This window comes from Rutilus rutilus (assembly GCF_951802725.1).
Source record: "Rutilus rutilus genome assembly, chromosome: 3".
In the NCBI taxonomy this organism is placed as follows: Eukaryota; Metazoa; Chordata; class Actinopteri; order Cypriniformes; family Leuciscidae; genus Rutilus; species Rutilus rutilus.
This window is the reverse complement of record NC_140211.1, coordinates 12,718,176-12,738,352: the sequence shown is the minus strand read 5'-3', so window position 1 is coordinate 12,738,352 and position 20,177 is coordinate 12,718,176. Positions and strand designations below refer to the sequence as shown.

The window sequence follows — 20,177 nt, the reverse complement described above, 5'->3', positions numbered from 1 at the left end:
AAGTGTAACCAACAACTTGCCTCTTGTGTACCCGTCAGGCCGGGACTCCATGCCCTGAGAGCCCCTTTCACTTTTAATTATGTGTCACAGAGACCCTGGGGAGAGAGAGAGAGAGAGAGAGACAGAAGAAAGAGAGAAAGAACAGAGATTACACAATACAATCACAAACATTCAGAGCAAGAGAAATGCAGAGACATTGGTTAAATGCTGATGAAGTTCTTGTTCACCCATTACATTAGACGTTAATGGCCGTACCGTAGCTCAGTGTTGCTCTTTTAACGAGACAATCTCTCCTTGCAAACGGCGAGGGAGGTAGACATGAATAAATGAATAAATGAAAAGGCAAAGCGCGCAGTGAGATCAAGGTGTTCACTTCAGACTTTTCATTAGGACCTGCTACTTTTAACCTTTGAGACACATCTGATTAGGAGGCAGAGATATCGGAAACCAAAGACAGCTGCGACATGGCTAGTCAGTCAGTGACTTACAGTAAAAGACTGTATGCGGCTCAGGCTTCCACAGCACCTTAAGTTCATGTCTAAGGATTTCACACAGTCTCTTTTGCTCATCAAGGCTCATTTATTTGATCAAAAAACATAGTAAATACAGGAATATCGTGAAATATTCTTTTGAAATAATAACCATTTAATATATTTTAAAATGTAATTTATTCCTGCGATGGCAATGCAGAATTTTCAGCCTGGCTTCAGTGTCACATGATCCTTCAGAAATCATTCTAATATGCTGATTTGCTGCTCAAGAAACATTTCGTAATATTGTCAGTGTTGAAAACAGTTGTGCTGCTTCATATATTAAAAGAAAATCAGGATTCCTTGAACAGAGAGTTAAAAAGCATTTATTTGAAATATAAGCCTTTTGTAACATTATAAATGTCTTTACTGTCAATTTTGATCAATTTAATGCATCCTTGCTGAATCATTTTAAGTTGTACTGAAAAAAGAAAAATCATACTTTTGAAGACATTTTGTCAAATTAAAAACAATAAAACTTTGAAAAACACATCTCAAGACCCTTCCTTTACATTGCGCTCTAAGGGCCCTATCTTACACCTGGCACAATGCAGCGCCAAGCGCGATGCAAGTGTTTTTTTGCTAGTTTCAGCCCGACGCAGTTAACATTTTCACGTCCTGCGCCATGTTGTTTAAATAGCAAATGCATGTGCGGCCATGGGCATGCTGGTCTGAAAACGAGGTGTGTTCTGGCGCATTGCTATTTTGAGGCAACTGAAATGGACTGCGCCATTGACCAACTGAAACCTGGTCTAAAGTCAATGGCGTAATATGTTATATTAAATAACAAATATTATTATTTGTTATTTAAGGAGTGCGTTAGTAATGTGTGCCTATAGGTGCGTACACTCTGCTTGTTAAACACACAGGGACACGCAGCAGCACACAAACTTGCCAAATATTAAAATGAAAAGGATTACAATGTAAAAGATTAATATCGTGTACATAAAGATATGGTGGAATCCGGCTTGTCCCGTAGATGGTCTGCTTGCGCACTTTTACCACGCGCACGAGCAGATCCATTTTCCTTTCGAAAAGTGACCAGATGAAGGCTATTTTTCAAATTCAGCTTTGAAGTCGACATGCATGCTGTTGTAAATTTGTAGTAAAAACCTGACCATTGCCATTGACAGGATGTTCTACAGACGTTGAATTAGGGCGTGCATTGATACCCTTTGTATATTTTTTTTCATTTTCAGGTTTCAGCCACCAAGCAATTTGCATCACATTTACATTTATTCATTTAGCACAAGCAAAGCTACTTACAAATGAGGAAATGCAACATAAGCGATTCATCTAAATTGATTATGAGACACCTGTTCCAGGAGCTGCAGGGTTAACATCATCCTCGCCCTTCTTTCTCACTATCCACCTGCTGTGTGTGTGTATGCGTGTTTCTTTATACACACCTTCTTCCCCTGACATCTGCTTAACTCAAGTGCTGTATTGCTTCCCTCCGTTTGGGGTGTGAAGGGAATTGAACCTCTGTATTTTTTCAGTTCAACAAATTTAGCATGCATGTCGACTTCAAAGCTCAATTCCGGCAGGAGGCTTTGTGCTTTCGGAAGGATCTTATATCAGGACATGTTTCGCTAATAAAGAAGATACTACTATTATTACACTGCGAACCTTGCACGTTCGTCTATGTAAAATTTCCATTTCTTCTTTTTCTTTTTCTTCTTCACATTCCGATTTTTGTTTGGCTGTCATACTTTGTTCACGAAGTCAGTGAAAGATAGTGATACCTCTCCAGCTCGTGCAGAATATAATGCGGGAGAATCTCATAACAACACTCATGATATTCCTGATATAGCTTAAAATGTGTCAATACATGCCATAATTTTGACAGCTGTTGTGAATATTGTTATATTAAGACAGGTTGCCTAAGGGCAGATTTTAATTAAAAATTTCATTATGAAACTTAGTATGATTAGTCGTGTGCTGCATTTCAACTAAGAACAATTTAAATTAGATAAAAAAAATAATAATTGTGATGTGGTTACTAGGGTGCTATAGATTTTTACTGGGTGTTTTTTCCCCAGATTTTTTCGTAAGGAAAGTCTGATTACCAGAATAATAGCTGTCATTTATATCTGTAGCACAAACGGTACAGGATAAGTTACACAAATAGCAATCATTTATTGTAATGGTGGTTTTTAAACATGCACATACAGGTTATGAATAAATGATTTAACATGCTGGCTGGTATCTTATGCATTGCATTAGAAGTAGTGTAATTCCTCTATAAGCTGGTGAGTTTCCCTTGAGAGACTCCATGCGACAGACTGTCTAAGTTTGAGACGGAAACGGCTAACCGTCTCATTCCCAGCATTACTGGTATTGATTTCAAGGGAAAACATTTTAGTCTAAACATGGCATGACAGAAAGGTTTAGAAACCAAATGTGATTTGGACTTTTTAGGGCCAAAACGCCAAGCTTTTTCCACATGGGTTGCCAGAAAGTATGTGGTGTCCGTTTCTAAAATTGCATCGAATTTTTTTGGATTGTAATTTTTAATGGATGTACACCACTGTTCAAAAGTTTGGGGTTGGGATTTGTTTTTGTTTTTGTTTTTGAAATAAGTCTTGATTTCACGATTCGATTCGATTTTGATTCACAAGCTTGCAATTCGATTCAATATCCAATTCAATATTGATCAGTTGAGCAACATTACACGGCAAATTGTCTCAAGGAAAAACATATTTCTCAACTAATGCTGTAAACTATACAGGGAACCCCAGTTGGTACATTATTATAATATTATGGTTAAAATGAACTTATTTGTGTAGGGAACATTTCAATTACACATAAGGACGTTTTTTTTTTAAATAAAATGTTAGAATACATTTTTAATGATTTATGTTTCTACACCTTTTTTTGGTGTGCGTGAAAAATAAATATTTATATTGTGGTTGCCATAAAACATGACATATTTATTCAAACATACAGTACATTAAATATTGAAGAACAAATTAAGTAAAAATACAATGAATATGCAATATATTGCACATATTTATCAAAATGCAGTTTATTTTTGTTGCAGACTAACAAGTTTTTGGACATTGTGAATGGCTTTTCGGAGGTAAATGTACCATGTGTGCATGACATTGTTTACAAGCTGTCATATTGGTGTCTTTTCTTGGTTGAATCACTGTTTGAGCGACCACATGTGAAATTACATGGAGTTCGGTAAGTGTCTTTCAACATACCTTCTGATGTTCATTCATGTTTTTTTGCATGCTGTAGTAAAGCAGAAGAGATTATCAGTTAACATGCGCTGCCTCTTCGCTTGAGGTGCTAGAGCGATCTGTCACGCCACATTTAAGAGCGGCAAAACGGTTTTTGACAGAATTTGAAAGCTGAGCTGTTTCACATTTGAAGTAGCAAAGCACAAAGCTGATTGTGATTTAGTGAATGGGAGGCGTGGCGTTACAAAGTTTTCTTTATTCATCAACTGAAAACAGCATAGACTGAAAGATCAATTCCTGGAATTTAAGAATTAATAGACAGTTCTTCAAAATGATAGACTAAAATCGATTATTCGATTAAAATCATCAAGAAATCTATATTTTTAACCAGGTCCTAATTTTTTTAAAATATATTTTTAAATGTTATTTATTCCTGAGATGGCAAAGCTGAAGTTTCAGCATATTCTTGTGGAAACATTGATGAAATCGCAAGCTTTTGAACAATAGTATAATTGCTTCTTGTAACTTAATTTAACTAACTTTATTTTTGTTACTATTGTGACAATTATGTGAATTTTGGCAATGACATAGTAGCACATTTTACCTTTTTTATTCTGTGAAATGATTGCCTTAAAATCAGTGCAGAAAAAGCACAGATCCTGCTGTCTGGTCCTGCTTATCCTTGTGCAAATGGGGAAAATTGGCTTAGAGTCACTTTACACCACACAGTATTAATGAACAATGGAATTGGTCTCATGCGCAGGTTTAATTGCATAACAGGCATCAGCACCCACACCACTGGCTTGACATCTCCGTCCCGGACACCATTCTCTTTCTCCCTGCTCTGATTGGCTCTGAGGACGCTGGTTTGACTGAGGCCTGACGTCTGAGTCTGCAGGGGCTCATTAGGGAGAGTTAGAGGCGCAGCGGCGGCACGGCGGGAAGGCGATTAGAGTTTTTTTATGTGATTTTTGTGCGATGTGCACTCTCCTATCTCCACTGAGAGCTGAGGAGGAGAGAGTCGGGCAGGAGTCCTACTAGCTGTAGTTTCAGGTGATTTATATCTGCAGAATTTTTCTATTGATATATATTGAAATTATTTTTTATCAATCATTATTTATTAAAACATACATTTTTATTATTAATCCACTTTAAGTTAGTTCAATTTAGTGTGAATTGCAGTTAGCAGGTATTTTGCATTTGTAATGTGATATTTCCTTTTAAAAAAGGATATTTATCAAGGAAAAATGTAGAATTGAATCAGAAAAATGGAGCCTGTCTGAGTGAGAGTTTGCTAAATCAGTGCCACTGGTTACTGTATTAAATAGCTATTTTGCTATTGGTTAACATTATTAAATAACCAGTGCAGCCTAAATGATATTAGAGGAAAAGTAGTCATTTCAGAGGCTTTTGACGTTTTGAAGACACTTTATTTTATAAATTTTTTTTATATAATCTGAACTGATGTATTGTTCAAAATAAGAGCTGGAAATGTGCATTAAGACAGTAAATAATGTCAATTTTGTTCTTTTTTTGTTGTTCCTCATGAACCTTGGTGAAATCACTGCAATGCACAACCTGTGGCTTATTTCTCTATGAAAGCTGAGAATTGACCTAAAAAAACGTAAACAAGAAGGATTGCAATGGCATAATACACACACAACTGTCATGTACATCGTCTGGAATTATTCATTATGCTTAATCCCAAGGGAAGAGGGGGGTCTATCCCAGCAATCTTTTGCCCTTTAAGTTCACTGATTGACATGTTACACCAGATGTGTCATTTCTATTTTTCCTTCATGAGATCCTCTCCTGTCCTCTCAGCCATGAAGGGTGACTCTGAGTTCACCTGTGTCAATCATATGTTTGTTTGTAAGACATTTCCCAGTGAAGCTGGTGAGGAATACACGCTTTCCAGACACGCTTCATCAGGCACATGGATGGCTGCTTTCATATTTAGTCTTTTGTTGGTGGTCTCATAAGGGAATGTGTAAGTGGTGTTTTGGACCATGTGCTTCACATGAAATTCAGCTCAATTGGGTGTTTTGACTATTGACATGAAGTCTGGTATATATTCTAGTTTATCATGGCACAAAACAGCCCATTTAGGCAGTCATTTCCACCTTTTAGGCTCCAGTATACCTAATTTTTCACAATTCGCGCCGTTCCACTCACAATTGAGCGCGCAAGCCTTTTTTAAAGTATACTGCTTTGGCCGTGAGCGTGGAAACACACATATGGCAAGTGCATACTATCTAGTGGACTATGACAAGCTCTTAAGTCATTAACACATTCGCTGTTGTATGCGCATAGTCCGCATGGATACAAAAATTGGGTACGCAGACGGAGCATACTTTGGACTTTATATTTGGGGTCTGTCCAAATACTCACACTTGTGGTCTTTACACTTGACCACTTCTCTACTTACATGATGTATTTCCTGTATTTGGCCCAAGTGAGGCCTACGATCAATCAGTTTTAAACATAAATATAAAACCTATCCTAATTGAAAGAAAACAAGTTGACAAAAAGATTGAATCCAATATTTTGGTGGTGATAATATAGCATAACGGGACCGAGAACACCATGTGTGACTTTGAACAAAGACAATTGCTTTACTGTTTCAAGCCCATCTTTCTTACCACAAGAGCCATTTGGAAATACTAAAGGCAAAGAGGGTGTTGATAGTGTTCAAGGACTGTTGGCAAAGATGTGTGTACATCGTGTGTCTTCTAATTGTCACACCTTTAGTTCGGTGGGGGGAGTTGAAATGATCTGATTGGTCAGTTTGAATGTCTCACATTTGGGTTTCAGTCACATGGTCAAGGAAGGGATAAAACAAGATTGAACTGTTGCACTTGTCTCTCTTCTTCCCTCAGCTTCATTTTTCTCTCGCTCTTCTTTTCGATGTGGGTACTTTGCTCTGGCTCTTTCTCTCTTGTCTTTTCTAAAGCCACTCTCTTTCTCTCTCTCTCTCTTCTAATCTCTCAGGTAGTATTCTACATATATGCTGCTGGGTACGATTAATGGTATAAGTTTTTATCATCTCATCTATTTTGTAACTATTTTAAGTGTAACCATAACCAAATTGACATTAAACCCTTTCAATTACAAATAATGTGCTAACTAGTTTTGATTTGGTATTAACTTTGAAGTGCTACCTATTGCAATCCAATATAGTCATACTATAGCAACGCTCTCCCACATATTTTGCTATTATAACTTCGCTTATTTCCATCATTGGTATAAGTAGCAGTGGGTGGTGATAGACAAGAAATGTACAGTTTTCTACCATCTTGCTCATAACATTCCTTCACCAATCCTGCAGCCTGAACCAACGTAGGCAAACCTTCCTTTAAAATTTCAAAACATACTTCCTGGTTAAATATTAAAGCACACTAGTGTGATAAACATATTTGATCATATTCAAAATATCATACCATATTTTGTTGAATATTGACAAAACTATCCACAAATAAAGCTTTTTTCACTCAAAAACTGAGGTGCATAAGCTCAGATCAATGAGGTCTATGATCAATCAGTTTTAAAAATAAATACAAAACCTGTCCTAATTGAGAGAGAACAAGTTGGCAAAAAGATTGAATGCAATATTTGGTGATAATGTAGCATAATGAGCGATTTACAAGCATCTTTTTGCAGGCCGGTCATTTTTGTCCCAGAACACAAAAGGTATTACAGGGATTTCAACACAGCACAAAGGTTAAACTAAGCAGCAAACAAGCCCATTATTGGATTTAACCTCATTATAAAGACATAAGGGTGTTTGATTGGGTAAGAAGACACTGGCACAGCCTATCAAATCTCTCGAGATGGTTCAACGTTTCTAACCATAGGAAAGGAAAATCACAGTTGAGATCTCCTTGATATCTCTGTTGTGTCTCCTAAAGTCTCCTTTTTTTTGACTGTACTAAAGCATAAAAATACCATAATATGTGAGATTTAGGAAGCATGCTAAGTCATGTCACGTCAAAATGTCACTTTATTTTGGTCCGTGTGATCCCGCCTACTGCCAATTCTTCCAAATTTTAAAGTTTTATTCTCTAACTGTATGTCAACAGTTGTGTAATTTACTTTTATTCTTCATATGGGACTTTAGGAGAAGCATCTGAGTCAACGTGGACTAGTAATAACATTGTCCTCTTGGTACAGTCTGCTGTAGTCCAGCACTCAGAGACTGTAATAATAGATCAGCGGGGCGCAGCGAGTCATGATGTACAGTATGGTTCCTCTTTGCTGAAGGCTTTCACGTCATGAGTGTAATAAAGAGAGACACTTCAGCCTGTGTTCAGTGGGATAGCCGCTGAGCGCGGAGGAATCAGCTTGCACACCTCAGCAAGTTTATGGGCTGGCGAGGGAGATGGGAATTTCATTTGCTAGAGGATTGTGCAGGTTGATTGAGTGTATGCATATTTACAGGGAGCTTGAAAGAACAGCTTCATGACAAACAAGAGGTTTGATCTGATAGTATCAGAGAGAAAGTGAGTGCAAAAGACTGATGTGAAGAAATGCTACAAGACATGACATTAATGTCGTTGTACTGAACACGCGGTTGGCAAGTATAATCTCAAACCCACCGAAATATTTAAGATTAGAAAACGATTGACTACTTGTCTTGTAAATGTCAATATTGGTATCATTTACTATTGGGGTCATTCACTGAAACGCAAATTTAGCTGCAGCCAAGTGACTTGTTTTTTGCTTGTAAATGGTACCATGAACACCCAGTGCTCTTTATATGCGAATTTCTGTTGATGAGTCTTCTGAGACGGCAGTCCAAGGTGACTTCCTCTTTAACAGCTGTCTAGGAGACTGATGATTCATGAAACTCCTGTTCCTGAGCTCAATCCATTGATATAGGTCATCTCCCACATAGACAGGAAGATGGATGGGAAAAGCAACTGGGAAACTGCAAAGTTTGACAGGAAGGGGCTTTCTAACTGAAATAGACCAGCACACAAGGTGATATTTATATTTTATTGCACATGCTTACTTCTCTCATCGAGAAAGAAATTATAATTGCATTATCATGCTTGTTTAGTATGTTGTTATGTAGACTTTCTCGAGTTCTCAAGCATTCAAGATTTCCATTTCAATATAATTTAAAGTTCCCCTATTATGCTGTTTTAAAGGTTCCTAATTTTGTTTTGGAGTCTCCTACAATAGGTTTACATGCATCCAAGGTCAAAAACACACATTTTCTCATAATATTAATTTCTCAAACGGTTCGTTCGAAGATTCAGTCTCTCTAAATCCCTCCTTTCCGCGAGCCTAATCGTCTCTGATTGGTCAGACGGCCCAGTCTGTTGTGATTGGTCTACCACTTTCAGCGTGTGTCTGAAACAAAACGTGCGTTACCATATCTGAATTTCAACGCCGAAGGCTTCCTTAGCGCTTGATACACAGTGATATGAACAATGTTTTTCCGTATCAGTTCCAGTGCGAGTCCTCATCCTTTTGAGGTGGATTTGCAGTGCTGAAAACAGCGTCTTATCAACATGTGGACAACACGAACCAAACTGCTCTCAGCTACAGCAAAAGTGTTTGAGGGTCAAAGTAGAAGTTGTTCGTGGGCAGCCAATGAAAACCATAGACTGGCATTATGCAAATTTGTTACATTGTTACTTAGGAATGTGACAGGAAGTGAGACTCGTTTCAGCAGTTCAGAATCTTTTGCTTCATGCAGTTTGATCTTTAAAACTTTGCATACCTTTTACATTCACAAAAAAACTACATTACACACTGCATTAAAGGGAATATTCGAAAAAGCACAATAGGGACACTTTAAACACAGAGCAGCTTTTAAAATAAATGTACACGTATGTAATAATGTGGTACATAATCTTTCATGTTTCCTTATAAACAAATGACAGATTTATTCTCATCCTCATGTAGAGTTCTACTAAAGATCCTTGGGAGAGAGCAGAAGTGTTTCTCCCTCTCGTCAACACGCACACAGTGCGCTTTATGAATTGGCTTTGAAATGGTTTTGAAGTTTGACAGTGTTCAACAAAAGCTGTCTCTCTGAAGTAAGCAGCTGTCAGTTTCCGTTCTCATATCTGAAATGATATTTCACAGCCCATGCCCTGCTTCTGCAGTACTAGTGTGCAGGGAAAAAGAAACACTAAAAGATAAAGCTGAATCATAATATTTTGTCATTCAATAATGAAAAAAGAATAGAAAGTTTTGCTGCAGATTTATCATAGGTTTTTGTCTTTTATATATTTTAGGAAGAACATATAATGTCCATTTTGTTTACATTTGAAAGAATTTATCTCTCTGCTAATGCATTAAATTATGCATTATTCAGCATTAGAATAAAGCAGTATATATTGTTTCAGAACAATTAAAACCAAGTAAATTTTTTTTTTTTAGCATTCATTAAAGCAACAAGCTTATAAGAAACATTTGTTTCGGCAATCGATCTACGCTTGTTGTCATACTTTGATTCACTGAAAGGAACCGGCTTATAAGAGTCATTTGTTAGTGAACCCGACTACACTGGTGGAGCTGTATGCTTTTGATTCACTAAAAAATAACTGATTTATAAGAGCCATATGTGTTGTGATTTGCACCACACTGGTCATACTATATGTTATTGATTCAATAAATTGAACCAGCTCATAAGAGTCATTTGTTAGTGAATCTCACTACACTGGCCATGCTGTACATTTTTGATTCACTAAATTGAACTGGCTCCTAAGAATCATTTGATAGTGAAACTGACTACACTGGTGAAGCTTTATGCTTTTGAAAAAAATAACTGACTCTCAGAAGTCGTGCATTGCACTACACTGGTTGTGCTGTATGGTTTTGCCTCTCAGAAGTCATGCATTGCACTACACTGGTTGTGCTGTATGGTTTTGCCTCTCAGAAGTCATGCATTGCACTACACTGGTTGTGCTGTATGGTTTTGCCTCTCAGAAGTCATGCATTGCACTACACTGGTTGTGCTGTATGTTTTTGCCTCTCAGAAGTCATGCATTGCACTACACTGGTTGTGCTGTATGGTTTTGCCTCTCAGAAGTCATGCATTGTACTACACTGGTTGTGCTGTATGGTTTTGCCTCTCAGAAGTCATGCATTGCACTACACTGGTTGTGCTGTATGTTTTTGCCTCTCAGAAGTCATGCATTGTACTACACTGGTTGTGCTGTATGGTTTTGCCTCTCAGAAGTCATGCATTGCACTACACTGGTTGTGCTGTATGGTTTTGATTCACTAAACTGAACTGGCTCATAAGAGTCATGAGCCCATGACACATAAGAGTAATTTATTTGGGAATCTTGCTACTAGTCACTCTGTACGTTTTGAATCCTCTAAAAACATTCACCTCATAAGAGTCTTTTTGTTCTTTGCCAGTGCTAATTAGGGGTGAAACAAAATATTGGTTTTATTGTATTTTAATTGTAGTGTAGAAAAAGTTGTTTTCCTTGGAAAGTTTCATGCATGGTGTATGATGCCTGAATGGGGTTGAAGGGTCATTAGCCTCTTTTGACTCTGTCCTGGTGTGTGTGTGTGTGTGTGTGTGTGTGTGTGTGTGTGTTTACGGATCATTAGGTCCTTGCACAGGTGGGTGCTGTAATCCCATTCTAATGACCTCATCTGTCCTCATCACTGAGCTGCAGATGCATGGAAGCAAGGACATGCCTCTCTCTTTCCATTGTTCCCTCTTTCTTTTGTTTTTCTCCAGCAATCTTAAAGGGGTCCTATTATGCCCTTTTACGAAATCTTAATTTTGTTTTTGGGGTGTACTAGAATGTTTTCATGCTTGATTGTTCAAAAAATGCATTATTTTTCCACATATTTACATTATTACAGCTCCTCTTTCCCCAGTCTGGGTGAACGCGGTGTTTTCGATGAAGCCCCTCCTTCCGAAATACAAAATGTGCTGTGATTGGTTAGCTGGCCCAGAGTGTTGTGATTGGCAGCGCGTGTTCGGGAAATGTCCCGCCCCTTCATAACCGCGAGCTCTACTCAGATGTAAATGCCGTCAATTTCAAACCATTTCGAGACCCTGACAATGTTAACGGATCGTTCAGAATGGATTTCAAGCACGGACTTCGCAAGCACGGATTTCACAAGACGTTTCAGAGTGGTATGTTTTTTTTCCATAATTTTATTATAGATACCATGTTATCCACCATTTAATCATATTTGTCAGAAAACTATGGTAATACAAACAGTTATCGATCACAAAATTTCCTAAGGGGCGGTGAACAGTCTTACAAAAGCGAGAGCTTACAAAAGCTACAGTAAACACTACATCAATACTGTAATGTTAGTTAGTAGGCTAGCGGAGGCAAAGCTTTGCCCTTGGTTTTAAATCATAGTTATCATAGCAACTACATTAACTTAGAGTTGAAACTGTTAATAGAAAACTCAACTACAAATAATAAGACATACTTACAAGTTGTGATCCATAAACAACAGATTGTCCCTATTGCATGTCTTTCAGGAGAAGCTTTTGTGTGTATAGCCTGAATTGTACTCTGTCTGTCTGCTGTTCTACGTAAAATGTGGAGCAGACAAACGTTGAGTTTGTAATGTTCTGGAACTGTGTTAAAAATAAATTTCAACCTCTCTAAGTTCGTCAGCCTCAGGGCAAACTTTTTCCGGGTTGGAAAAAACAGCTACAACACTCTTCATCTTCTCTAGCCTCGGCAAATTTTTTGCGTATTCCTTGGGCGGGGATTATTTAAATGAGGAACATTATGACTTCATAAGATCCGGAAAAAGTGCGCTGTAGTCCAAAAGAGCCGTTCGTTGTAGTTCTTGAAAAGTGAAATCTGTTAGATGAAATATTTCCCTTTGGAGTGGACTTTGAGCTTTGTAACCTTGCAGTTCTACAGAATAACTCAAATTGAAAAAGTGAAAAGGCATAATAGGACCTCTTTAATGCCTATTCACACTGAACAGATTTGGACTGTTTTCAACTTTTTTTTTGCTTTGTACTTGATGTGCATAGGCCTTGCATTATTTTTTATTATTTCTCCAATGTATATTAATTTTTATTAAACTACAAAACATACCTGCCATTTTTATAACTTCTGCCTCGGCCCACATATCTTGATGGTGGTGTCGTATATCTGACATCAGGCGCCCAGGAGACCCACATTTATTAGGCGCTCATGTCATTAACTGCAGAGCGTTGATCAATTCTCTCTCCATTAGAGGAACTGGAGGTTGAGAGGTGACATGAGAGACCTGCTGGGTGGAGGAATGACATTTAATTTGAACAAATTGTGTTTCAGCTTTCATTTTCTTACCAATACATGACAGGCAGATTAAAATGGATTTCCAATAAAAAAAAAAATCTATACTTTATTGCACTAGATGAACTAAAGAGGAATCTTCTCTTCTCTTCTCTTCTCTTCTCTTCTCTTCTCTTCTCTTCTCTTCTCTTCTCTTCTCTTCTCTTCTCTTCTCTTCTCTTCTCTTCTCTTCTCTTCTCTTCTCTTCTCTATCTAATCTTGCAAATACATGCAAGTTCTGGCATTTTCTTGTTCTAGAATTTTCTAGAAATATTAACCTATTTTTATTTACTATTCCAATTTTATTTAATAGCCAAAGGAAAGCTGATCTCTCTGCTCAGTGTTTTGCTATTTATATGGTAATGAATATGACTTTATGAGTCTCACCAGTATCCAGTGTTGTTCAGAAATTAGTTTCAGAGCTGACTGCAGGCTAGATAACTGTAGTAATGTTTGATGCATTTTAAATCAAAGAAACAAAGAGGTCTAGACCTATTGCATTTCTAAGCATCCGTGATTGTGGTAGTAAATATGTGTGTGTGTGTGTGTGTGTGTTTGTGTGGTGAAGCGCTCTTTTTCTGCCTCTGTAAATAATGAATGAGAGGATTGGATCATCTTTGTCAGGTGGAGAGACAGGGAGCAAGAATGGAAGAGGGAATGGGAGAGAGGGAGGGATAAGGGCAAAACAATGTCACAAATACTGGGAAAATTGAAACTCTATTGAATTAAGAACTAATTGAATTATTATTATTATTATTAGCTACATTTGCAATCAGCTGTGATGGCAGTGGTTTGTCACATTGTGCTGTGGGAAATGCAGGTTTAAGCATGTGCCATTTTCTCTATTCCTCCCCAATAGTTTCTTGTTACTCACCTAATTTTCTGTCAAGTAAAAAAAAAAAAAAGGTGGAAAATGCTGCATATATCCACATAATCTATCTCAGAAATTGTATTTCACCATCTGAACTTTCAGATAACCTGGCAACCTTCGAAACTCACCTTTAAATGCTATATTGACCCTCACCAATCATGTTTCTCCCTCAAAATCATTCCCTGTGTGATTCCATCTGTGATTCAGCCCACCTGCCCTGTCTCACCCTTCTGCTAGCCTCGGTGTCCTTTTCTTGCTGCCGTGAACAGCCAGTCTCACCTCGTGACCTCTTATAGCTCCAAATTGTCCATTCTCATCTCAAACAACAGCCATGTGTTAGCCAAGCAACCCTAACATGTTTTTCTCCCCACCTTTGCCATTTTAACTGCCAAGTTATTGCCAACACAGTGTCACCTTGCATCATTCCGGTGCCTTGTCAAACACAGTGCGTGTTTTTTGTTCCATCTGTGCCCCTGAAAGTTTGCGGAAATGGTAGCCTTTATGCCAGCATCCGCTGCTGGACTTTGAAGGTTTGTGCAGGAGAGGCCACGCGCCGCGCATGCTAATTCTGCTTTATAGAGTTAGCAATATCTGACTAAAAAAAACCCAGGGTTGCATGAACACATGATGTAAATCTTTGTAACAATGTTCAAGCTCAGGGAAGAAGGATGCGGGAACCGGCAAACGATCAATGTAAAGTTCACGATCATGAAATAAACAACAAAACGAAAGTGAAGTAAAGCGTCCTTCACGGACAACAGCTGCATACATTTAGACCAAAACAACAACATAAAGTCCCAGCCCTGCTCCTCTCATCCTTCACTGTCTTCACTCCTCCCTTTATGGTCATTATCAGGTTGAAACTATACATGCATGGTCATAGACTAGCCTATATGAATCTGCTGATTTATGATAATTAGCTGTTTCAACTAAACAGCTACGGCCATTTTCTGGGTTAAGCTGATCAGTTATGGTTATTAACTGGACATTTGATTAAAAGAGTTGTTTTGGTCATTAACTTATTTCAGCAGGTTATGGTCATTAGCTGGTTGAAACTGGTGATTTAGACTCATTTGCAGGTTTTAGGTGGAAATGTATGGTCATTATCAGGTTGCATCTCTTAATTTAATGGTCATAAGCTAGTGATTTGTGATAATTAGCTGGTTGTAGCTGTACAGTTATGGTTTAAGCAGCTCAGTTATGGCCATTAACTGTTGAAACTGGTCATTTCTAGTCATTAGCTGTTTGAAGCAGGTTGTTTTTGGTTGTAAGCTTGTGTGAACATGTAATGTATATGGTTATTACGTTACGACTTTGTCAGTTATGGTCATTAAAGTTGAACCTATTAATTTATGGCTATTTTTTTGGTCATTAGCTGTTGGAATCTAGTCATTTATAGTCATTTGCTGGTTTGAGTCTATTTATTTCTTTACTTATATCTATAGTTTAGACTAGCTAGTTGTGGCCTTTAGCTGTTTGACGCTGCATGTTTAAAGACTGGTCGCGACTGTTTGTTTGTGGTCATTTTCTGGTTGTTAAAACGGATAACATGAGAGAAGAATATGAATAAACCCAAACCCATCTTTGTGTGTGTGTGTGTTTTTCTGGACACATTGCTGTGATGATCAGCAGGATATCTCAGCTCCTGTGGTGTGTGTGTCTCATACTGAGCTCCTGAAAGATCTCTCCATCACACATTAGAGAGCAGGAGAAAGAGAGAATCAAACAAAGATTCATTCATTTTCATTCAGTCTCATTTTCCCATAATGTTACACACACAAACGGATCACCCTGTCTGCTCTAAGCCACACCTAGCCGTCACAGTTATTACACTGCATGAATTTGTGCATCTTTTTTTCTCTCTGCCACTCAATCATACTGCGATTCACCCTGATATATTCTGTATCAACCCTAATGACATTATTATAGCTACACACACACACACACATTTTCTCTCTCTAATGGCGATGACAGAGGCACACATCTTTCTCTCCCACGTCTATTGCCTTGAGCAAAAGTTCTAGTGTCATTAAGCACACGCACAAACACAAACTATTTTTATATCACACTGGGGTCCTTATATTAGGCTTTTTTTTTTCTTTTTTCTTTTAATCAAGCTTAGTATAATTAACCCACACACTAATCATTCAAAGAATAAATCATTTTTTAAAAATGTTCTTGACCATTTATCAAAAATTAGAGTATGTGGTTGGGCTGAACGATCTAATTGTCAATTAAAATTGAATTTTTAAAAGACTTTCAGGATTGCTTTTTGTAGGGCTTCACAAGTTGGCCATTCTTCTTCTCCCTCTTCTTCTTCTTCTTCTTCTTCTTCTTCTTCTTCTTCTTCGTCTTATTAATAATATGCGACCCAAACTCAGATGTAGACGTGGAGATAGAGTTTGTGTGAAGCAGCATTTACTGTGAACTTGAGAAACTGATAACACTGTATCATAAACTGCTCATGTGTACATGACCACAGTGCTGCACTTCACTATGAAACTTGCAGCCCATTTATTTACCTAATTAAATGAATGGCTCACCCCAAAATGAAAATTTTGTCATCATTTACACACTCTCAAGTTGTTCCAAACCTGTATGCATTTATTTCTTCTGCTGAACACAAAAGAAGATATTTTGAAGAATGTCAGTAACCAAACAGTTGATGGACCCCATTGACTTCCATAGTATATATAATTTTTTTTCCATGGAAGTCAATGCGGCCCATCATCTGTTTCGTTACTCATATTCTTCAAAGTATCTTCTTTTGTGTCTAAAGAAGTTCATACAGAGGGTTAGTCAATGACGACAGAATTTTCACTTTTGGTTGAACTATCCCTTTATTTAGCTCAGCATTATTTGGTCTTTTTATTTCCTCTTTGTTATTTATGACATGTGGTTTTTCAGGACATTTGTTCCCCTCAACCACAGCTGTCCTCTCCTCACACATCTCTCCTCCTGCGTTACCCCTTCACTCACCCCTTTTCATCATCTTTTTCCCTTGAAAACCGCTATATGCTCTTTATCCACTCCTTTGTATACAGACTCATTGACTGTGACAGGCTCTTATCTGCTGCCTGGCTTAATGAGTTTCCCCTTCGCCAAACACACACACACTCTCCCCTCCTTTACGCAACTTTTACTCCCCTGCGTTAGAAGGGTTTCCTAGGCCACGTCTCCGGCTCGCACCGCCGATCAAGCACCGATCCTGCTCGAGCATGACTTGTTGTCTTTTAATTGGTTTCACCCCACCTCTTCCTCGGGCTCTAGTCTCCCTCTCAATGTTTCCTCTCTGCTTGAAAAGCAGTGAAAAGAAAGCTGGTCTGAAAAAGAGAGATGGGAAGAACGAGAGAAAGGAAGATAACTAAACTGCACTCTTTTAAATGCATCTTGGTTTTCAAAGGTGGAAAAGAAGTGGAGAAGTTGGGATTTTGGGGGGTTTCTTGGGGTGTAAGCATCCCCTCCACACCACCTGAATGGCAGACATCGCTATTGCTCATACTTGGGGTTAGCGTAATTCATCTCACACTGTTTGTGCTACATACATGAATGATACCTCAAATTAACTCCAAAAAGAAAATGGAAAATGTGCACTTTAAATAAATAACCGAAAAAATGAAGTGTGGAAATTGGACACCTCATGTCCTCAACCGTCGCAGCTTTAATTACGTAGCGGACTGGCTTTCAGACTCAGAAAAATCATGCACTACACGGATGAGTACATAGTGCATGAATAAAGGAGGGACGCTAGAGACTAAGATCATAGAGACTTGAGGACATGGAGCAAATGTTGTTGTTTTTTTCTTCTTTTTTATAATTATTATTTAATATAAATCTGTGTTCCTCTCTTTGCTCTGAGAGTAAAGATTTGTTTATTAATTTACTGTTTATTGATCATAGTATATCAGACATGGTGCTTCTAGTTCTTTTACTTTCACTCTAAAAATCTGGTTTCTAACACTCAGTCTGCGTTTGAACAATCTATCTGAACTCTGTCCACATAATCAGGACATAATGTAACTATTATATTGCTCATTTCACATTTATATGTTTATTTTAATCGCTGGAGTTAATGTTGAGTTGTTTGAGGTATATTCTGCATTTGTGTGCTGCCCCCTGGTGGTTTATAGTAGATCTTTCACAACATCTTTGCGCTTGGAACCCCACTGCATTTAATTTGCATCTTATTAGATGTTCTTTCATTTTTTTTTTTTTTTTTTATCTTGCTGTTTTGAACTTTAATTTGATTCTGAATTTAATTTAGGTAGACCTCATCTGAAACATCTACACAAGGCATTATTCTGAGATTATGTTCCTATCTTAGACATATTTAAGTATAATTTAATCTTTCCAATTTATAGTCACATTTCCACAGCTATGCAGTTATTACATTCAGATGACAGCTAATTATATTAATAAAAATAAAGACAGCCAGTTATTAATACAAGAAAGAAAAAAATCAAACAGTTATGTTATTGAAAGTGAGCAAGCGACAGTAAAGTCATCGTTTTGATTTTCAGGGAACACACATACTTCGGACAAAAGAATCTGATATATGAATTCATATAAATGTATAAAATGCTTCAGAGGTGGATGTAGTTCTGCAGTGTAACTGCAGGTGGCGCTTTGACATCAGCACCTGCCCAAATAACTGATCAATACAGATATGAACCTCACTGATCAATAATTCATTCACAGTGTCTGGATGAAAAAAAAGATGAAAACTCTTTCACTGTTGAATTGAGCTTTGTATCAGACAGCCTGAAGAACTATTGAAACTCTAAATATAGTGATTCATTATTATTAATTAAAGGGAATTCTGCCATCATCCACTCACCCTCATGTTGTTCCAAACCTGTATGAGTTTCTTTGTCCTGTTGAGCACAAATGATGATATTAACGACACCCAAGTCAATGGGTGCCGTCAGTATCATCTTTTGTCAACTGTCTTGTTATCAGCAGTCTTTCAAATATCTTCTTTTGTGTTCAGCAGAAGAAAGAAACTCATACAGGTTTGGAACAACTTGAGGGTGAGTAAATGATGACAGAATTTCCATTTTTTGGTGATCTATCCATTTTAAGCACTTAAATCTGGATTTAAATCTACATTTTTTGGAAAGAGTAATCTGCCTATATTGAATTAAACAGCTTGTTCACTCTTAAAAATAAAGGTTCTGTATTGGCATCAGTGGTTCCATGAAGCACTTTCACACAAAAAGTGGAAAAAACATTCTTTAGATTGTTCAAATGTTCTTCACACTAAGAACAAATTTTGTTTTTAAACTTTTCACTGAAAGGTTCTTTAAAAGGACCAAAAAATGTTTCTTCAGTGGCATCTCTGCAATAACCCCCTTTTGGAAGCCATAAAGTTTGAACTCGGTTTGTTCAGAAGTGTGTTTCCATTGACTCGCTGCTGATCCCAGAGCAGTATTCTGTGTATTCCTGGTCACTCTGTTTGTGTTGACTTTCAGGAATGCCGTTAAATTCAGTTTTCACAGTCTGCAGCTGTGAAAAAAGCCTGTGAAATTATATCATCGCCAAATTGTCTGGAGGCAGCGCTTAATCTCATTAAATATGTAGAGCGAAAGCCAGTGTAATAATCATAATGTTTTAATTACAAGGGGATTTTAAACGCTAACCAGACTGTATTTTTCTCCTCTTTTGTGGTGAGGCTTTTCCTGAGGTTTATCTCGTTCTCATCCAGAGATTTGGCTTCCCTGCTCGTTCTTCAACTGCAGTTTTATCTCTTTAGCCCGACGGGAGATGATACGGTTGGTACGATGGCTGTAATTCCTCTGACACGTTTTCACACACACGAACAAATGAGAGTTATGTTGTTTTTGCCGAAAGCGTTTCAGGCCCACCCAGACACACAGCGGACTGTGAATATTGGCTATGATCACAGATGCAGAGTAATTCTTAGCATGATGTGACGTATAGTGGTCTTAGACCCGAGCAGCTCGTTGAAACTTTGACCCCCACACTGTACCTGTAGTAAGTCTACTGTAAGTCACTTTGAATAAGAAAGCTTCTAGTAAATGAAGAGTGTTCACCATCATGATGAATCATGTTTTCTATCCGAGTCACTATTGAGAAGAGGTCGGTCATAGGTCAGTTTGAAGATTTAGCTTTGTTCTGAATTTGGGGGTCAGTAAGAGTTTTTAAACAACAAAACAAATTATTAATACTTTTATTCAGGAGGGTTTTTATGTAATTGATCAAAAGTGACTGTAAAGGCATTTATAATGTTACAAAAATATATATTTTTAATAAATACTGTTCTTTTGAACTTTCTATTCAGCAAAGAAAAAAAAAA

General features: G+C 37.6%; 1 protein-coding gene across 1 annotated transcript in view; it reads left to right on the top strand.

Annotated features, from left to right (window-relative positions):
* The window catches only part of nav2a (neuron navigator 2a), a gene marked incomplete at its 5' end in the record, with an annotated part of 219,686 nt that overhangs the window by 55,783 nt on the left and 143,726 nt on the right, over positions 1-20,177 (top strand). The gene's annotated exons all lie outside the window — the stretch shown is intronic.